This window comes from Anabrus simplex, chromosome 3, assembly GCF_040414725.1.
Source record: "Anabrus simplex isolate iqAnaSimp1 chromosome 3, ASM4041472v1, whole genome shotgun sequence".
NCBI classification, from domain to species: Eukaryota; Metazoa; Arthropoda; class Insecta; order Orthoptera; family Tettigoniidae; genus Anabrus; species Anabrus simplex.
In genome coordinates this window covers 279724511-279745182 of record NC_090267.1, presented here as the reverse complement: position 1 = coordinate 279745182, position 20672 = coordinate 279724511, and the positions used below count along the sequence as shown (strand labels likewise).

The 20672-nt window shown below is 37.3% G+C and overlaps 1 protein-coding gene across 4 annotated transcripts in view; it reads left to right on the top strand.

The window, feature by feature from the left end:
* LOC136867227 (FK506-binding protein 15) overlaps nucleotides 1-20672 on the top strand; it is a 282391-nt gene that overhangs the window by 154195 nt on the left and 107524 nt on the right. The gene's annotated exons all lie outside the window — the stretch shown is intronic.

The following is a 20672-nucleotide window of genomic DNA, read 5'->3' as shown; positions in this document are numbered from 1 at the left end:
GGTTCGAGTATCCCACTATAAGCATCCGGGAAAGTGATAAGTTTCTTATTTATTAGCAAAAGGTTGCTTCTAATCAATTAAAGTTACTATATTATCCAATATCATGTCTCTTATATTCCCTTTTACTACATAAATTAATCATTGAGTATAACAAGGTATTCAGATCCTTAAGTGAGTACCCGCATAAAAAGAATTCAACCCCTTTATCAGCCCTTCCACCACCCCTAACTACGTGGATTTTCCGAAAACAAAAAAAAAAGACATGTTTCTTTATTTTCAAAGGACATTCCAAGTACCAAGTTCCATGTCTGTAACATGTAAAGTTTTGACATACACTGTAGATATTCCGGTACTCATTTTAAACATTCACCTGCTTTTTCAATTCTTTTCACTCCCTTAAGCGGTTTTCTAAAAACAAAAAATACGTGTTTATTGATAAAAGAGCTGCCAAATACCAGTTATCACAACTGTAACATCTTCAGTTTTTGAGATATTTGTATCCTCATGAAAAGAATTCAACACAAATTTCAACACCTTCCCCCTAAAGTTGATTTTCCTCCCCAAAAATGAGTGTTTTTTAATTTTTAAAGGTGATTTCAAGTACCCATTTTCACGTCTGCAATATCTTTAGGTTTTTTTAGATATAAGTATCCTCATACCAATAGTTCAACTAATATTTCAGTCCTTTTATCCCCCCTTAAGTGGATTTTGCAAAACCAAAAGAACACGTATTTCATTATTTTTAAAGGAGACTCTAAATACCAATTTTTACGTTTGTAACAACTTCAGTTTTGGAGATATCAGTTCCCTAAAAAAATAATTCAACTCCCTTTTCAGTCCCTTTTACCCCCCACGTTAATTTGTTTTTCCAAAAACAAAATCATGCCTGCTTTTTATTTTTAAAATATTAAAAATATCAATTTTCACATCTGTAACATATTAAGTGTTTGAGATATATTGTAGATATGCTCATCTCAAAAATTCATGCCAACCCACATTTCAGTCACTTTTACACACACAACATGCACCCCCCCCGCCAACTGCTTTTTTCGAAAACAAAATAATACCTGTGTCTTTATTTTTAAACGAGATTATAAATACCACTTCACGTCTGTAACGTGTTAAGTTTTTGAGATACATTGCAGATATGCTCAGGGATTATGTGTACAAATTTTGGTTGGCAGCTATGCCCAAACGTACACGCATAATCTCGCTGCTCTAGAATCCTCGAGCTGATATTGCCATGGTAACGGCAGTTCATTTCTTTATCCGATTCCGAGAGCAGGGGTAGTGTGGTGCCAATATCTCCATAACAGTTGGTTTTAGGGCCTTAAAACATGATTTTTGGGCCCATAAAGCTTACTGAGTTTTGTTCTTTGCGCCAAGGGGCTTAAAATGAGCGTTGTCTCGTCCTTGCACAACAAACTAGATATTTTGCCTATATTAGTCTATTATTTTTATATCTCCCATGTCGGCCCCCACCTCAAATTGTTTTGAAAATAAAATACAGCCCATGTTCCTCACGGATAATGTATATTTACATTAGTAAAAGGATTTTTAGAATCGGACCAGTAGTTTCTGAGATTACCCTCCAGATATACACAAACTAACAAAATTCCCACTCTCTCTTTATTATATTAGTATAGATTAAAGGAGTCGGACTGATTTTGTCTTTTTATGATTAGATAAAAAAACTTATGATGAACAAAGTGTGCTTTAATGACGAGCATTCTAATGTTTCTGTGTCATCAGACTGCACGACTATGCCACAACCTACCAAAGTAATAAAATTTTCTAGGTGGACTGACGTTCATGATGCTCCTATTCCAACAGATGAGCTGGAAATATTTAAAGCAAAATTGTGGAATGGAAGAAGATAGATAGCATCCTATTGGAGAACAAATGGACAAAAGTATCCAAAATTTCACCAGATCTCTAAAAAAGTATTATGTATGCAAGCATCAAGTTCAGCTCCAGAGAGAAATTTGAGTTCAGCGGGCTTCATTCTCAATGCACGAAGATTCATTTTCAGTAAACTGGATGTCAATTGCAGACGAATATTAGTGTATTATAAAGTTTCTGTTTGTTTTCAATTATTATTATTGTTATTGTTGTTGTTGTTATTATTATTACAGTGCAGGAGAAATTACTACCATTTAATTTCAAAATGCGATTAGCCTACTTTGAAATATGTTATTAGCGCACAGGAATATGTAGAGTGAGTGATACGAATAGTAGAGTGACATGAACATTTCGTTGTGCACGGCGCACATGTTATTGTGGAGAAGTACTCAAGGTTATTCTACTGAGCCCGTCCATTGCGGTGGACTGCGGTGGGCTGTATGAGACCAGTGCTGTGGGGCCAGTACGTGGCCGCGTCAGAAGTGAACGGTACTGCACAGGCTGGGCTGCCGGAGCCCATGGGTTTGAACTGCTGCGCGGTGGGCCTGGCTGCAGGACTCTGGTACTGGCTATGATAAGAGAGATATTCATGAATTTGGATATTTGTTGCTAAGTTCATTATCATCGCTGAGTCACGAGAAAATGGATAATCAGAATTTAATGAAAATTGGTATGTAAAGTCAGGGAATAAGAAATTACAGTCTACGCTATAAATAATTTTATAAGATGCCCTAATATCACAGAGATGAAAGAAAACTAAATGTGTAGGCCTACAACATAGAAAGCTCATAAAATTGATCAACAATAACATTACATTGACCATTGTTTGTTGTGATGTTTTTTTTTTTTTTTTTTTTTTTTTTTTTTTTGTTGCAACTCATCTCTGATAGATGGGATTACTGCTGCGTACCGAGTATAACAGCCTGCCTGAATATAGTCAGGAAGTAGATGGGGAGTTAAATTTCTCTTTACTTTAGCATGCCTTTCCTCTGGTTCATACATTTTCTGATGCTGCTCGTATGTAACACACTAGTCCATCACAGTATTCCAGGTATTCGATCCTTACTATGAGGCTCTGATTGGAGTGAGGAGTATGGACACTTAACGGAAGAATGGCAGAGGAGTTTTCACGGCTGTCTGCAGCCTGGTTACATGAACATAGGAATTCTGGACTGTTAGATCAGCAGCGTAGTACTGTTCGTTAAAAGTGAGAAAATGTGCAGATTTTCATTTGTTCGAGTATTTTATGTGGTAACATTGCTTTTAATCGCTACATTCCTACTGATGTCATTGTAATGACGTATGTCTACTTCAGTTTTGAAAACCACAAAGACAGTCTTTATGAGAATTCCATATTGAAGCACGGGTACATCTGCTAGTTTCTGATAAACCTGGTGATATTTTTGGTCCGGTCATGAAGGGGCAGTTTGGATACCAATACATTTTCTTATTTATTGATGCTTTCTCAAAACTGGTTAGAATGTACGTCATAAGAGATGCCACAGGAAAGGCTTGTTGCCATGTGATACAAGAGAAATATGTTCCGGAATTGGGTACTCCATGGAGGATATTGTCGGACAGTGGATCGCAATTTACCTCTAGGAAATGGAAGACTGTAACAACGGAATTAGGTATTACGCATGTATATTCATCTGTACATAATTTTCAGGGAAATATGTGTGAGAGAATTATCCTGAATATTCAGGTCTCTGGTGCATGAGAATCATTCGGCCTGGGTTGCACATTTATCTTGGAGACTTGGATTAATGTTGTCCAACATGAGAGCAGTAAATTTACACCATTAGAAGTTTATTTTGAAAGCAAGCCCCAGAGTGAATTAGCTAGAGTATTAGGCTATAACGGAGGAACCTCAGAGACACATGGAATTTTATATTAGGTTGGCATGTGAAAATTTAGTTAAATCAGGTAATAAGCATAAGAGCCAACAGAAACGTATAAGGGGCATTCAGTAAATAATGCAACACATTTTATTTCTCAGACAAATTCAGTTTTTAAAAATTGAAATTTTTGATAATGAGACAGTCTCTCATAGTGCATTGGCACTGCTGGTGGCTCCAAGTATCCTACGCAGTGGCCTCCATTGTATGCACTAGCCATGCGTCTTGGTGGGTGTGCTGTGTACCAACTGATGAACCCAGCTTAGCACACAGGGGTGAAACGCTGGCAACCAGGAATGTGTTGGCTGGAAAATTTATAATGTCCAATAATGGACCATTTATATTGGTACATACCACTTAGTTGAGCAGCTCATCTCATTTCTCCCAAGTCTTCCCAGCCCAAACTTTGCAACATTTTTGTAACGCTACTCTTCTGTCAGATATCATCCAGAACAAATCAAGCTGCTTTTCTTTGAATTTTTTCCAGTTCTTGAATCAAGTAATCCTAGTGAGGGTCCCATACACTGGAACCATACTCTAGTTGGGGTATTACCGGAGACTTGTCCAACTCGTTGGCTGAATGGTCAGCATACTGACCTTCGGTTCAGAGGGTCCCGGGTTCGATTCCTGGCTGGGTTGGGGATTTTAACCTTCATTGGTTAATTCCATTGGCTCGGGGGCTGGGTGTTTGTGCTCTCCCCAACTTCTCTCCAACTCACAAACCACACATAACACTATCCTCTACCACAATAACACGCAGTTACCTACACATGGCAGATGCCGCCCACCCTCATCGGAGGGTCTGCCTTACAAGGGCTGCACTTGGCTAGAAATAGCCACACAAAATTATCATCATCATACCATTGCCTACTGTCCATCTCACAACATTATCGAGGTCATTTTGCAGTTGCTCACAGTAACTTATTACCCTATACAGAATAACATCATCTGCAAAAAGGCTTATCTCTGATTCCACTTCTTTACTCATATCATTTATATATAAAAAAACATAAAGGTCCAATAACACTGCCTTGAGGAATTCCCCTCGTAATTATTACAGGATCAGATAAACATTTGCCTACTCTAATTCTCTGAGTTCTATTTTCAAGAAATATAGCCACCCATTCATTCACTCTTTTGTCTAGTCCAATCACACTCATTTCTGCCAGTAGTCTCCCATGATCTACCCTATCAAATGCCTTAGATAGGTCAATCGTGATACAGTCCATTTGACCTCCTGAATCCAGAATGTCTGCTATATCTTGCTAGAATCCTACAAGTTGAGCTTCAGTAGATTAACCTTTCCTAAACCCAAACTGCTTTCTATCAAACCAGTTATTAATTTTGCAAACGTGTCTAATATAATCATAAAGAATGCTTTCCTGAAGGTTACATGCAATGCATGTCAAACTAACTGACCTGTAATTTTCAGCTTTATGTCTCTCACCCTTTCCTTTATACACATGGGCTACTACAGCAACTCTCCATTAATTTGGTATAGCTCCTTCATGTAAACAATAATCAAATAAGTACTTCAGATATGGTACTATATCCGAACTCATTGTCTTTATTATATCCCGAGGAATCTTATCAATTCCAACTGCTTTTCTAGTTTTCAACTTTTTTATCTTACTGTAAATATCATTGTTATCATAGGTACATTTTAATACTTCTTTAGTATTAGTCACCTCCTCTATCTGGACATCATCCTTGTAACCAACAATCTTTAGATACTGCTGACTGAATATTTCTGCCTTTTGTAGATTCTCGCTTACACTCTCCTGTTATTCATTAATGATTCCTGGAATGTCCTTCTTGGAACCTGTTACTGCCTTAAACTACCTATACATACCCTTCCATTATTCACTAAAATGTGTATGACTACCAATTATGCTTGACATCATGTTATCCTTAGCTGACCTCTTTGTTAGATTCAATTTCGTAGTAAGTTCCTTCAGTTTCTCCTTACTTCAACAGCTTTTAATAATAAGTGAAATGCGCACAAATATGCAAAGAGTTTAATAGTTAATTGTCTTCACTGTATTTGTTGATTGATCTTGTTCTTTTTTTTGCACTTAAGTATGTGGTAGCGATCACACACTTCCTCACATAGAGAGCACACACACTCATCGCTCACCTCATGGAATCGCTTAGTCGCACATAGCTTATGGTGGAAGCCATGGACTGCCATTCTTGTAACTACATGTCGCTGTTTGTAGTTCGCTTCTGTCCATTTTCACTCTAGCATGGCGTCGGTGGCATAGAATTCGAGCTCGATTTGGGCTCGTTTCATTCTTCTCTCTTCAATTATATTTGCGCTTTGTCTTGTGAATGGCAGAACTAGATTGATTCTTAGATCCTCGATATAGAATGGCTCTTTACAAAGTTCGTACACTAATCTGGACTTTGTGTTCGTAGGCACACCTAATGCTCGCTTTAGAAATCTGGCTTTTAGTTTCTCTAGAGCCCTAAGGTCAGCCACAGATAACTTTTCCCAAATAATTTCAATGCCATAGGTGGCAATTGGGCTTATTGCAGCATGTAATAGCTCTATTGCTGTTTTTAAAGAAACTTTGTGGAGGTCTTTAATTTTGTATATTGCTTTGATGGTGGTTGTTGTTGTTGCCCTTTCCTTTATGTGCATTCTGTAAGAGTTGATTGTCATTTGTAAGATTATTCCAAGGTATTTGAAGGAATTTGTTACGTTTAGGTCTCTGTTCTGAAACTTAATTTTGTCCTTTGCTGCAGCTCTTCCTCCTATCCTGAAGATCATCATTACTGTCTTAGATTTGTTTATCTGCAGATCATTTTCTTCTGCCCATGTTTCCAACTTGTTCACTGCTACCTGAAGGTCTTCCAAGTTGGATGACCCAATTACCATGTCGTCAGCATATATGTGTTGTGATACTGTTTCACTGAATTCTACTATTTTCGATACGTCTGCAGTTGCAATGTTGAATAGTATTGGACTAATTGGGTCACCCTGCATTACTCCATTGGTCTGGTAAATATCTTGTGAAAGAAAGATTCCATCATTTATGTTAACTATGTTGTATTCTAGGATGTTCTTCAGAAGGACTGTAATGCTGTGTGTTTCTCCAATCATTTGTGCTAGTTTCTCAATCTATTCTCAATCATTTCTCTATTTCTTTCCTACCTGCACCTCCTCCTTAGTCTCTTTACTTTTCTGTTATAATATAGTGGATCTTTACCATTCCTTACCATCTTTAAAGGTAAAAACCTGTTTTTATATTCCTCAACAATTGCCTTAAACCCATCCCAGAGTCTGTTTACATTTTTATTTACTGTTTTCCACCGATCGTAGTTACTTTTTAAAAACTTGCTCATGCCCATTTTCTCAGCCATATGGTACTGCCTAATAGTCCTAATTTTAATACCTTCCTTTCTATCACATTTATTTTTAACTACGGCAAAAACAGCTTCGTGATCACTAATACTATCTATTACTTCAGTGTCTCTATAGAGCTCATCTGGTTTTACTAGCACCACATCCAAAATATTCTTCCCTCTAGTTGGTTCCATTACTTTCTGAATCAGCTGCCCTTCTCATATAAACTTATTTGCCATTTGTTGATCATGCTTCCTGTTGTTCGTATTACCTTCCCAATTGACATTTGGTAAATTGAGATCACCTGCTACAATCACGTTCCTTTCCATATCGTTTCCCACAGAGCTGATTATGTTATTAAATAATTCTGAATCAGCGTCAGCATTACCCTTTCCCGGTCTCTGCACTCCTATTATCTTTAGAAATGAGCCTTACACCTAGAATTTCATGTTTTTCATCTTTAACTTTTTAGTAGCTTACGAATTCTTCTTTCACCAGATGAATACTATGCCTCTCCTATCATTCCTATCCTATCTCTATGATACACATTCCAGTTCCGTAGAAATATTTCTGCATCCATTATATCATTTCTCAGCCATGATTCAACTCCTATTACAATATCTGGTAAGTATATATCTATTAAATTACATAATTTTATTTCTTTCTTTACTGTACTTCTACAGTTCAGCACTAACATTTTTATGTCATCCCTGCTTGACTTCCAGATCCCAGTACCCTTATCACTGCTCCTTAGATCACCCCGTTTCTCTGATGTACTTCCCTATAACCTTTCTAAACAAAATTCCTAACTTACATGTACGACTGCGGTTTAAGTGAAGGCCATATGAGCGCAGATCCTTATCTCCTACCCACTCATTAGGATCTAGAAAACTCACTCCCAGTTTCCGACATACCCACTCCATAGTCTCATTTAAATCCCCAATCCCCTTCCAGTGAGTATCCCTCCTACAGAGTATTCCACTGATAACAATCTTTGCTTCCTTAAACTTTACCTGTGCTGCATTTATCAGATCCCACACATCCCCCACACGTATCTATTATGGTCTGACACTGTGGTTAGCCAGTTCGAGTCCTGTTGGTCGAAAAAAAAATTATGTTTAGTATGTTGGCCAGCAGGGCAGGAGATGTGGTAGTATACAATTTATAATCACTAGATTGCATGCCAAAAGCCTGGATTATATTCCAAACCTTTTCGCAATGTTCATAGGGAGTGAGGGCATATGACACTGTTGATGGTGATTCATCCGTCGCATAGGGGCTTGAACAGAACCTTTGGTGCTATTAGACAGGAATAGGCTATGTGTTGGCAGGGGTTTCACTCTCTCCGTTCCCATTATCATATATCACATCATTGATTTTATCTCATTAGCTCCTCTGATGAGGTTGTCACCAGGAAGGGCATCCGATTGTAAAAACCTTGCTACAAAGATTCATCTTGCTTTATACTCGACCCTGTATGGGTTGGGCATACAAGTTTGAGGAATGACATCTTTACAAATGTTGATCTTGGATGCTTCGCTGTAGGTGTTTCTATGGTAGAGACATGTTTCAGCTGAGATGGAATTTCATATGCTTGGTTCTTTCTCAATAAAATGCCTGTCATTCAACGAAGTGAGGTTGTAATTTTGTTGCACATAATAACATTGACATCTATTGGCTTAAGATTGAACCAAGTTTTACTCTCTGGTTTGAAGCATTGGAGCTTGGAGCTTTGTATTTAATTCAACCGTATACATACACAGAAATACGCCAGCAGAAATCTGTTGGAAGAACATGATGTCCATGAATGCACGGGGTCTCATTTGAAAAGAATTTTCAATCGTCAAAAGTTGTATTACTTTTGTGTGTTCAATCAACAAATTTCAAGTGAGCTGATCATCCAAAGTACTGAAACTTCACTAGGAAGACAAAAACTTACAAAGGCAAAAATGGAAAATTTAAATATGTAATTACAGCGACAAACAACTGAAGCTAAAATGATACGTTTGGAGAAAGGTGAATTGAGTCAGGTCACAGGAAAGAGAGAGTAATGGCTCTAAATTTGCAGACCAAACATAAGAATGACAGAAGACGCTGCGTCAAAAAGACAGGCTAAGATAATCATATGGGAATAGGCAACCATGACTCCGCATTATGCTCTTTCCGCAGTAGATCAGCTACTTATAATCACAAATCATCTTTTGATAGAAATGTGATCTTGTTTGGTATAGAATTCCAACAGTGCCTGGCAGTAATTCCTCACTGTTACAGTACCATTGTTATCCATTCAAGTTTCAAATGTTCTACTTTATGGCTCAAAATGAAGACTTAACTTCACTGAAATGCTTGTAAACTCGGAAGTGGAGAAGTAGGCCAAATGGCACTCTCAGGATTCAAGAAAACTGGATTTCAAAAAAATATTCTAAGAGATTCGTTTGGTTTTTGTTTTCATCCAAGTGAGAGAATAATGTTTTTCAAAGTAACAATTTTTTGCCAAATTAACAAGTTAACAGCATCAACCAATAAGTTCTTAATAGCTTCAAAGATGACCAAATACTGTACATTACCTTTGACTCCGTAGTGTGTGATAATGTTAATCAGGTTAATAACACTGGTTTGTGCAGTGGAACGAGATTGAATCTACGGAAGCTAGACAAATATATCGTTCATACAGAAGTTCAAATGGGCTCAGCTTCAGGAAGAAAGTGTTTTATTCCAAGAATAGATTTAGCACCTCTGAATGCAGGAATACCATTCATTTCCTCTAAATTTATTCTGTAACAATGAATAAGCCGCTATGACACACTTTGAAGTTTGGATGAATTTCCCCACTCCAGTGTTTTGGACAGTTGTACGTAGCTTTTTTCAAGAGTACTCAGATCCATAGACCTCAAAGTACAACTCCAAGCTACAACTGCACTCAATATGGTTTGTGAGGTACCGGGCAATTTGGCCATGCGGTTAGGGGCATGCAGCTGTGAGCTTGCATCCAGGAGATAGTGGTTTCCAGTCCTACCGCTGACAGTCTTGAAAATGGTTTTCTGTGGTTTCCCATTTTCACACTAGTCAAAGGCTGGGGCTGTACCTGAAGGCCATGGCCACTTCCTTCCCATTCCAAGGCCTTTCCTATCGTATCGTTGCCATAAGACCTATCTGTGTCGGTGCAATATAAAGCAAATTGTTATTATTTGGTTTGTGAGGAGAGAGTATAATGCCTGTTTTAATTCCACTCAAGTGCCATATAAAACCTGCAAGTATAACATTTATACACAAATTAATAGTCAATTTAGAATTTCCAATTACTTGATAGAAAATAATTTTGACTGCTGAAGACAGGCTTATGTTCTAGTTTCTTATAAAGAAATCACAAAAAAGCATCTACCTATTAAATACAGTATATATGACATTCCATCATGCATGTTTAGATCCTAATTGGGCTTTCCTCAGCTGAATAATATAGACAAAGTTATTACTTAAAAACTAACATGTTAAAAATAAACAGGATTAATCATTTATCACCAACATATTAGTAATTGCTTAACAAGGCCGAATACATTACGATCCTCATGTACGAGTTTTGTCTGTACATTGCTCAGAGTTTAAAAAGAACGGTATTTCTGTATCGTCATGTCCACAGTAACAAGGAAATGTGTTTTTTTAAATTTTCTGTCCTGTCTGTCTGTCTGTCTGTCTGTCTGTCTGTCTGTCTGTCTGTCTGTCTGTCTGTCTGTCTGTCTGTCTGTCTGTCTGTCTGTCTGTCTGTCTGTCTGTCCGGACATCATGAGAAAATATTTGAAGAGAATTGAATGAAAATCAGTATGTAAAGTCGGGGAATAAGCTACTACAACCTAGGCTATAAATCATTTTATTCATGCTAAGTGAAATGGTAGTGTAGGGGATGGCCTAAAATTTAATTCTCAAATATTTATGTTATTAGTGGTCCTATCGATAAATACTACATAACTAAAGTTATACAGAATTTAATTTTCGATCATTTATGTCATACATTTTTACGGTACCGGCTATGATAATAGATATTCATGAATTTAGATTTTTGTTGCAAATTCTATATCAACGCTGAGCCACGAGTAAATAAGTAAACAGAATTGAATGAAAATTGGTATGTAAAGTTGAGCAATAAGGAACTACAGTCTAGGCTATACATAATTTTATTCACGCTGGTTGAAATGGTAGTTTAGGGGAAGGCACCTGAAATTTAATTTTTAAATACCTATGTTGTTTATCCTATCAAACAGTACTACATAACAAAAGTCACAGAGAATACAATTTCTGATCATTTATGTTTTATTTGGTTTTACCGTACTGACTATGATAACAGTGGTGGTGGTGGTGGTAAGTATTGTTTTGAGAGGAAGTGCAAGTAGGCAACCATCCTCTATATAATACTAATTAGGAAAAATGGAAGGGTAACACTAATCAAAGAGAAAAAATGTAAGGGATCCAACATTTTGAAAAATGAAGGTATGAGCCTAAGAAAGACAAGAACAACAAAGGGCTTGAAAATGAAAGTCTCCCTAGGCTTCCATACATTATAGTGTTGGGGTCAGAAAAGAACAAGAGTTGACCAAGAGAGATCATAAAGGAATGATCTATTGAAGAATAAGGCAAGAGAGAGTCATGAAAGAAAGGAAGACTCCCTTTACATTAGGTGCCCTATATCACAGAGTCAGAAGAAAACTAAATGTGAAGACCTTCAGTATCAAAAGCTCATAAAACTGATCAACAGTAACATTACATTGACCATTGTTTTTCGTGATATGCTTTGTTTCTTCTGTGGCCACTCATCTACTGTAGATGGAATTACTGCTGCGTATGGAATATAACAGCCTGCCTGAATATTGGTGGGAAGTAGCTGGGGAGTAAGATAACTTTCTTCTTTAGCATGCCATTTCTCTGGTTCATAAATTTTCTGGTAGTACTGGTATATAACACACTGGTTCATCATAGTATTCCAGCTATTGAATCCCAACTCTGAGATGCTGATTAGAGTGAGCAGTGTGCACACTTAATGGAATAATGGCAGAGAAGTGTTTGGCTGTCTGTGGCCTGGTCATTTCAGCTCAGGAACTTTGGACGGTTAAATTGGCAGCCTAGTACTGTTCGTTAAAAGTGAGAAAATGTGCATTTTTTATTTGATTATTTGATATGATAGCATTGCTTGTAATTGGGGCATTCCTACTGACTTCATTGAAATGACCTGTGTCAATTTCAGTTGGGAAAACCACAAAGACAGTCTTTGTGAGGATGTAAAAAGGCAGGTTGAGGGTGAGTGTCTGCCATTGTAATGAAAATTGCCCAACTCGATTGACTGGCAGTAGGCAAGTGGGCTTGCTATTATAATGAAAACTCCCCAACTTGATATTGACTGATAGTAGGCAAGGAGGCCTGCCATTCCAATTAAAATCCCCTAACCCAGTCTTCACATGAGAAAAGACGTATGGTAATGTTAAGAGCTATGCAATTTAATATAATCTTACTCACAACGTGTACACTACTTAACCTAGAATTTGGTATACAATGTAGAATTCCATAGCAAGGCACGGGTACACCAGCTAGGATTTTATAAAAATGGGACATTAACATTTAAAAAACCTTCATTAAGAATCTTCAAAAATGTGTCAACTGTTTAAAATTCTTATTAAAATATTGGACACACCACAAAAACTAAATGTAATTAAAACAGTAGTCCACATATAATAATGTCCTTGAAGATATAACATCATTAGATTGTCATCCTGAGTTACATAAGATAAAGAATTCTTGTCTGTAATATTCTGTGAGAAGTAAAATGTCCATCACTGAAACATAAATATATTGCCTATCTTGGTCAATACAGAATCGAGGGAATATTGCCATGAAATATACATGTATTCATTCACTAGATTAATCTGTTTTATCGAGGCTTATGTTTTATGTATACAGTCCAGTGCAAGGTTGATGTTAAATGTGGAATGTTTTATTAATGAAAAGCATACAATGTACAAAAGGAATTACATCATGTTAACAAAAATAGTTTGAAAAACAAAAAGAGCACTTGTTCTCATTACTGATTGCTATCATTCCATGCAAAAATTGTTTAATGATGTCTTCCTTCCTTGACATGCCATCATGTGATAACGATCACATGGCTTCTCATATAAGAATCATATGCATTCTTTATTTGGAGAGTTGAACCTCTCTGTAGCATAAATTTTGAAATGAAAACCATGCACGGCTAACCTGGTTTTGAGGTGCCGTAGTTCATAACAGGCTTCCTTCCAATCATCTCTGATCTTAGATTCTGTACTGTTAACTTCTATCCTGATGCCTGATTTCTTCCTGTGATGTTCCATAAGTAATCTTCGATATGCTGATGTTGATGGTAGAAGCCACTTCTGTCTCATCTCCTATATCAGCATATTTTCCCTTGTTAGTTTGTATGGAAGGTATAAATTTTGACAGTCATAGTGCTCTCTTCAGGAATGTTGCCTTTACTTTTTCCATGTCCTTCAAATGGCTTATTAGGTGTTGTTAGATGCAACAGATGCCGTAAGTTATTACTGGAACTATTTTAACCCTGAATAGTTTCAACACTGTTTTTAGGGAAATATTATGCAAAAATTTAATGTCATTTATGGCAGTTATTGCTTTTATTGTACTTTTCTTAATATGTGTTATGAAGGTGGCTCCTTGTACTTTCAATGTGATTCCCAGGTATTTGAATTTAGTCACTCTGTTAAGTGGTTATCTGTCCAAGAATCTGACATCTCCCGTTGCCTATTTTTCCTCTTTGTTAAAAGTCATTGTCACAGTCTTATTTCTGTTCACAGTAATTTATTGGCTGTAGCCCATTCTGTCAACCGATTGAAAGCTATGTGCACTGAAATTATTGAATTTGACACAAGTGCCATTTAATATTGGAGGACATGGATCAATATCACAACCTATCTCACAATTTAAGTGAAATCAATGATACTACTAATAACATACTAAGAAATATTATCCCTTTAATTTCATATAATTGTTTCAAAAAGAGTAGGATTGATACTATTCACACCAAGCTCGATAGCTGCAGTTGCTTCTGTGCGGCCAGTATCCAGTATTCGGGAGATAGTGGGTTTGAACCCTACTGTCGGCAGCCCTGAAGATGGTTTTTTTATGGTTTCCCATTTTCACATCAGGCAAATGCTGGGGCTGTACCTTAATTAAGGCTACAGTCACTTCTAGCCCTTTTTTTTTTTCCCCATCATTACCACAAGACCTATCTGTGTCGGTGCAACGTAAAGCAACTTGTAAGAAAGAAAAAAAAGATACTATTCGCAAGTCAGCCCCATTCATGAGATACAGCCTGCTCGAGACCTTCCCCTAGCCCCTCTCGTTGCAATAATGGTAATTCAAAACCTGGCAACAGTAGCGCTCAAACTGTCACACATTCACAAGCTATGGGCAATTCCTAATCCAGCGGGGCCAACTTCTGGGCGAGTTTCCAATTTGCATTTTAAAGGCACGTTTTCTAGCATCTACAGTCCGTGGTAATATTATTAGATGCACCTGATTTTTTTTTAACAGTTCATTTGTTTCTGGGATCTGGTTTTGTTTAATAGGTTGAATATTGTAAAACAGCTATTATCGACTGAAATAAGCTCATTTGTTGTGTGAGCTGATTATTGATAAACAAATACCAGTTTCAGTCTTCAGAACAGCAAGAGCTGATGTGTTTGAAGTGTGAGTGCATTATTAATATCTAGTATTGTTGGTTTCTTGGTTTATACTCTGTATTTTCTGAGAGATTTTAGATACAATATAGTACAATACGAAAAACAATGGATAAAGTTAGTGATTTGACACTTCAAAAGATTGCAGAGGTAAACACACTGATTGGCGCCAATATGTATTTAAATCAGGAGATTTCTCGAAGATTGGGTATACAGACGTGCCAAGTCTCCCGCTTTTTCATCGTTCCTCCCGATCTCCCGATCGCTGGGACTGATCTCCCGATTTTCAGAGCAGTATCAGTAATTTTTGTATTATTTTAAACTCCCGCAGATTTCCTTGTTCTATCAATATATGACTGAGTATGGCTGGTCGATAGTAGTTCTTATAATGATACCAGATGGCAGTATGGGGCACGGTGGCCAGTCATGTGCTCCTCTTTGGTCTATAATTCAGTCATTCTCTTTGCAAGCGAGTCAATTGAGTAACATTCTCTGTGGAGTAACCTAACCTCAGAAGTAGCACACCATAGTCATTCTACCCGGGCCAAGACCTGCAGAAGTGCATATGTTTTGTCTTAATATTTGTTTTGGCCAAAATGTCAAAAAAGAAATACGATGCAGTGTTTAAAAGTGTTTATAGGGAAGAGTTTCCATGTTTGAGTGAATCCAGAAAGGGACCAACTTTCACATTCTGTACTATATGTAGGTGTGATTTTTCAGTTGCACATGGCGGGAAGTGCGATATACAGTACTCAAGCAAACGAAAAATATAAGGAGAGTGTCCAGTGTGGGAAGGAACCAGAAACTGAACTATTCATGTAAAAACCAAAATATAAATCCTGTGACAAATGCCGAGGCGTTATTTACATAATTTATAGTAGAGTAGAACATAACCTGCCTGTAAATTGTGCCGATCACGCGGGACCTTTGTTTCACAAAGTGTTTCCTTATTTGGAAATCGCTAAACGATATGGGTGTGCTAGAACGAAAACAGCGGCTATCATTACAGAAATGTGCATGGAAGAAGAGTGAAAATTGTATCACATTTGCAGGTGAGTGCATTTTCTGTTTTCTTTTGCTACTGATGGCAGCAATAAAAGTGACTTGAAAATATATCCCATTGTTGTAACATTTTTTTAGGCCTGAACTCAATGAAATTCAGAGCTGTCTACTCTCTGTGCTTTTAGAAAGGGATGCTACTGGAGCCAACATTGCTAATCTTTTGCTCTCAACTTTTCGGGAATTCTGCATTCCATTAAAAAACTGCCTACCTCTTGGTGCTGATAATGCTCCAGTAATGGTAGGATTAAAGAATGGTGTGGCAGGATGTTTGAAGCAGAGAAATAGTAATATAATCATCATAGGCTGCTCTTGTCACCTAATTAATCTTGCTGCAGAGAAGGGTGTGGTGTGCTTGCCTGTAAATGTAGATGAAAGTATAATTGATATAATTTATTATCTGGAAAGGAGTGCAAAGAGGAAAGAAAAGATCAGAGAATTTCAGACTTTACACAACACAGAGATCAGGAAAATTCTGAAGCATGTGCCTACTCGATGGTTATCACTAAGAAGGTGTTTAGATAGAATTTTGCTGCAGTGGGACCCTTTGGTTACTTTATTCAGGAGCAAAATTGTGAGTAAGGATTCTCAGATGGGAACTTTAAAGACTTACAGAATTCCTAAGCACAGTTTGAGTGCAGATGTATCTTGTTTGTCTGAAAAGGTGAAGGATTGTCATAACATTTCACCTCACTCCTCAGTTAAAAGGAAAACCCAGTCATCAGTTTCACTAAAAGAAAAAGAAACTACTGATGACACTAAGAGCCATGTATTGTCATGTTCCTTTCATCAAGCTTACATAAATCTTTTTGCCCTTTTCTCTCAGGTTTTATGGATATCCTTGAGAATCCAAACGTAGCTCTTCAGGCAAGTATGCCGCACATTCACTTATTGAGGTCAGTTTTGGAGGAACTATTGAAGAATGTGATGGCAAGGTTTGTGAAACCACACGTTATTAAAAGCCCCTCCCCTCTCCTTGATGTAGATTATCATACTCCAGCAAATCAAAAGGATGATTGTGATCTGATGATAGGGAACTCTGCATTTGTTTTAGTGAACACCTTGAAGTGTGAGGAAAAGTGCATATTCTTTAAGTCTGTTAGAAAGTGTTTCTCTTCATCATGTGACTACGTGGTACACAAATTTCCATTCAAAGATGAAGTTTTAATTAATGCGGAAGTTGCAAATATTTCTGTTATAAGTAAGGCATCATTTTCTAGCCTTAGATTTTTCATTAACAAGTGTCCAAACATTTTGACTAGTGAAACAGAACATTTAGATAAAGAAACATATTCGGCACTCCCAGTTCTGTAACTTTCAGCTCGAAGGAACAGACCTGGCAAAAGGAAGAATTGATGTTCAATGGGCATCAGTAGGTCAGATGAAATCAGCTGATGGTGTTCTTAATTATGACAGACTCTCCAAGGTGATGCTTGCTATTTTATTAATTCCACTTAGCAATGCAGAATGTGGAAGGATTTTTAGCAGAGTCACAAAGACAAAAACACATTTCAGATCCTTGCGGTCTGAACAAACTTTGGAGAAACTTTTAACCTTGAAATCAGTTCAGCAAGGCAGATACTTTGAGCAAAAATTTAGTTCTGAGTTTCTGAAGAGGGCTAAGTCAGCTACTGGTGTGTTGAACAACAATTAGTCGTAATGTGATCACCATCAATCAATCAATCAATGCTGATCTGCATTTAGGGCAGTCGGCCAGGTGGCAGATTCCGTATCTGTTGTTTTCCTAACCTTTTCTTAAATGATTTCAAAGAAATTGGAAATTTATTGAACATCTCCCTTGGTAAGTTATTCCAGTCCCTAACTCCCCTTCCTATAAATGAATATTTGCCCCAGTTTGTCCTCTTGAATTCCAACTTTATCTTCATATTGTGATCTTTCCTACTTTTATAAATGCCACTCAAACTTATTCGTCTACTAATGTCATTCCACGCCATCTCTCCGCTGACAGCTCGGAACATACCACTTATGGAAAATTCTAAATTCCCATGGAGGGAATGAGATTTTATTTTTTTTATTTTTTATTTTTTTTCACCAATAGAGCATGTCAAAAATGTCAAAAACATATCAGGTGTAAGGCTCTTCAGGTGTTTGATCTATTAACCAGCGTTTCGTCTTAGGTCTGACACTAGACTCATCAGAGTGGGATGTGTCAGACCCTACCCACTGACACTGGGGTGTATGCAGGTGAACTTATCAGAAGCTCTTATAAGAGGCACAGTCTGATAACTGCATACGGGAGATAAATCTCCACAATGGAATTATTGCCCGCCTAGCAATTCCGAATGGAAAATTCTAAATTCCCATGGAGGGAATTAGATTTTTTTTTTTTTTTTTTTTCACCAATAGAGCATTTTGTGCCAAGTATTCACTGTTTCTTGAAGACTGCATTTGTCTTTGTTTTTGAAGTTTTGATCACTGATGTTGATTTTTTTAAGTGGTTTTAATTTTCATTTTGTTTGACAACTGACGATGCCTCTTTGATTGGTGAATACTTAACCCACGCTCGGTTTTGAAGCTTACACCAAATAGGGAACTGCTACTAATTATTGAACTAGTTTTGCCTGTAGAGTTCTCTTTAGAGCTATTAGTTAACACTTTATCGACATCCTTTGTTGCTGTCTCTTACGAGGTGTTGTGACATCTTACTACCAGTATATGAATATTTATTCTCCTCTTGGTTAATGTATTTCCACAAATGGCACAAGGTACTAACTTCAATTGCTCTAGTACTTGAAGTGCCGGGCTGAGTGGCTCAGACGGTTAAGGCGCTGGCCTTCTGGCCCCAACTTGGCAGGTTCAATCCTGGCTCAGTCCGGTGGTATTTGAAGGTGCTCAAATATGTCAGCCCCGTGTCGGTAGATTTACTGGCACGTAAAAGAACTCCTGCGAGACTAAATTTCAGCACCTCGGCGTCTCCGAAAACCGTAAAAGAGTAGTTAGTGGGACGTAAAACAAATAACATTAAAAAGTACTTGAAGTAAAAGGAACTTCGTTAACATCACTCGTCATATGGCCATTATTTACAGAAATAAATATACAATAGAATACTCACAGTAAGGAATCGAAGTAAAAGTTGTAGTATCATGAGCGAGCATAATTCGTTCCGGCAACATGCTCGTAATCCAAATCGCTTGTATATCAAAGCAGATTTTCCCATAAGAAACTATTGAAACACAAAAACATTTATTCGCATAACATTTCTAAAACAAAATATAATGTAAAACAATTAAACTGCACTTTACCTTACAATAGAATCATTGTTGGTGTGAGGGAGACGAGAGATGGCATGAGAAGAGTTACTGTGTAGCACGAGTTTCACTAACGGAATCACTGCTATCAGTTGGCTCATTGGAAGTGTTTTCTTTTCGTGCAGCTTTAACGAGGAACCTGTCCAATGACTGTTGCTTTTGCCTCTTTTTGAGGATTTCACGAAAATGCGACATTGCATTGTCATTGAATAGATTCATCCACTGTAATCATCTCCTTCTTCCGACCGAATTCCTTTTTAGCCTTCTTTTCGTTCACAGGGCCCATCATTGCAGAACAGTTATATCACAGATGACAGAAACAAAACATGTACACTTGTACGGTGTTGATTATGCGAGCAAGGCACGCCAACAGAAGTCCAGCGCGGGAAATGATTACACACACTTTCCCAGGAAAGAGAGTGGCAGGGGGAGGGCAAAACAAAGGCACGGGGGAGGTGGAAACGTACGTACACGTGACACTCGTATTGCAAAACCTCACTCGCTTATCAAGTCACAATTTATTTAAAATATTTGCTAGTCTTGCAAAACACTCGTAGACCAAGTTACTCGCAATCCGAGGTTCCACTGTACTACAAAAAACTATTTAGTTATTCATGTGACATCAGTGGTATACCAGGTGATTTTAACAATTCATTGAACTTGTGAAGAATTTTGTTGGCAAGGCACATAAATCAAAACTGCCTTAGCAATGAAGCAAGTGGATGCTAAATAATTATACTTCATAGAGTATCTTACTATGTTTATAAAAATAACCTTTCACAGTCAAAATATGATATAAAACCTTTAAACAGACACAAAACTAACAATTATAATAAGATATTAAACCATAAATATATATATACAAGAGAGCTCTCAGTATAAGGAAGCAAGATTCAATCCACTGCTTTCTAATATGTTTTATAATATATTGTATTTTTCCTTGACCTTTGTTTTTCACAGTTAATTTTTCCTACTATTCCTCCACAAACTTGTACTGCATTTTGGTTTTAGATATACAGTATTTACTTTTCCCAAACCTCATGGCGCAACAGCCCCGAAGGGCCATGGCCTACCAAGGGACTGCTGCTCAGCCCTAAGGCCTACAGATTACGAGGTGTCGTGTGGTCAGCACGATGGATCCTCTCGGCCGTTATTCTTGGCTTTCTAGGCCAGAGTATTTACTTTTGTAGGTAGTTATTAGTCTTTCTGGTTTTAATTCCTCTGTCTCTTCTCTGATGGTAGCTTTTTGGGGGGAAGGAAAGAAAGCCCTAAGTGATGTTTTACAGAATGTTGTAATTTGATGCTGTTTGAAAAAAAGACATGATAAAAAGATAGTCAGAAGAATAATTTAACTACAACTTTGAAGTATTATGAAGTTGATGAGTTGATTGTTTTCAGTTAATTAAGCCTCCAGTTTAAAGTGGCCATACATTAGTTGTATTTTTAGAGTCATTAGTCATTGTTCTTTACTCTTTAACTA